The sequence below is a fragment of the Lindgomyces ingoldianus genome, assembly GCF_010093535.1.
Source record: "Lindgomyces ingoldianus strain ATCC 200398 unplaced genomic scaffold BDR25scaffold_11, whole genome shotgun sequence".
NCBI classification, from domain to species: Eukaryota; Fungi; Ascomycota; class Dothideomycetes; order Pleosporales; family Lindgomycetaceae; genus Lindgomyces; species Lindgomyces ingoldianus.
The window spans coordinates 1872-3835 of NW_022985172.1; positions in this window are offsets into that span (position 1 = coordinate 1872).

The window sequence follows — 1964 nt, forward strand, 5'->3', positions numbered from 1 at the left end:
TAGATGTTTAATAATTAGTACTTAACTAGATATCTAATCTACGCCTTTAGGTCTAGCCTCTGTAGCTTAGATTTATTTTAATGTGTGTTATTAGTTATTATAAATGCTTTATAGCTATAAGCTTTTAGATGTGTAAAGCTTAGCTTTTAAATTAATATAACAACTTTATTATTTAAAGCTGCTTATGTAAAGAAGATCTTGTATAGTGTCTTCTAGTTGTTAGCATAGTTTAGCGTCTAATTATATAGGTATACGCTAGCTCTAGTAATGTATAGCTATACGTCTTATAGTAGGTTAGCATCTAGTTGCATAGCCTATAACTTCTTCTTATTTACACCCCTTAAGCGTTTAGCTCCTCTGTTCTAGGCTTATGTATCTAGTGCTAAAGGCTTAATAGTTATTCTCTATAATGCTAGCTAGCGTTCTACCTTTAGTTTTACTGTTGTAATCTTATTATTAGCTTTAATAACTTTTACAGTAATGTTATAATAGTTCTTTAAAAAGAGGATAAAGATTATAAAAGCTTTAATAATTAATTTAGTAAGCCTATTATCTTTAAAGTAGAGGTCTTACTAGAGGCTAAAATACTTATTAGTAATTAGCATTTAACTCTGCTCTTTTATAATGCTCTATGCTTTATATGCATAGAAATTAATTAATAGTCTTTTACTAGGTTTACTATTGCTAATTTATAGTGCACAGCTAATTTATTATTGTATCTTAGCTCTACTACATAAGTTACATTAGACTATTATAATTTCTTTAATTTACACCCCCTTAGCTTACTGTATAAGGTGTTAAAGTGTAGCTAGTCTAGAGTGTCCTAGACGCTTATGCTATAGCTCTGCTAATGCCTTTTATAGACTATGTTTAGTTCTTATGTTAATTATGTGTGTATAATATAAGCCCTCCTATAGTAGATAGTACTCTAACACCTATTAGCTATAGATCTTTATAAAATCTCTAATTATTATCTTATCTAAGGCCTTTAAAGCAGTTAGCTCTGCTTATGTGTCCTACTAGATTCCTTTCTGTCGCAGTAGGCAGAATAAGACTAGGTTGCACAGCAGGTCTAGGCACAGTGCAGCGTTATAAAGTACAAGACTGTATGCTTAACTATATGTTTTATGCTTACTTTTTAGGCTTAGTGTAATTAATCTGTAGCTTTAAATCTATATGTAAGAGTTTCTAGACTAGATAAAGTCTTTTAGTGTTAGTAGACAATAGTTATAAATCTAATTAGAATTATTTATAATATAGCATGTTAAGCCTAAGTTAAGGATAAATAATTCTCTTAGCAGATATTTATTCTAGTTTAAATTAACTATAGCTAGCAATATAGCTGCCTTAACTCTTAATACTTTCTAGCTTTTAAGTTAGTCTTTTTATATCTCTAGTATAAGTGTATATAAACTCTTTAGAATTAGTATCTTTAAATTATGTCTACGCTGCCCTCTTAGTAGGCCTTAAAATTCTAAGTTGTGCTTACGCTTTAATGCTACAAGCTCTTTAACTCTTTTATTTAGCATCTACTAGTCTAGTGCTCTGTCTAGATAGACATAGAAGCAGTCCTTTAGTGCATAAATGTGTCTGCATACAGGACATTTAGTGCCTTCTGTTTTAGCAGGTTTCTAGCTTAAAGATAACTTCCTATTATCTTCTTAATAATGTTAATGTTAAGGTCTACTCTGTTTTCTTAATGTTATAACTTCTGCACTACAGGCGTCCCTATTTGTGCCCTAGGTAGTCTTTCTACTTTTAGTAAAGTATAACAAGTTATCTGTTATAAAGGCAGCTTTATGCTTTTTTATATATATTAGATAATTTAACATTATATATTCTTAGAAGCGCTTTATTATTTCTTTTTAATTTATGTTTAGTGTGAACTGTCTGCTTTCCTAAAAGGTTATAGACTAATAAGGGGCAACTTTATTTACAGTAGTTAGAAAGTCCTTTGCTACAGC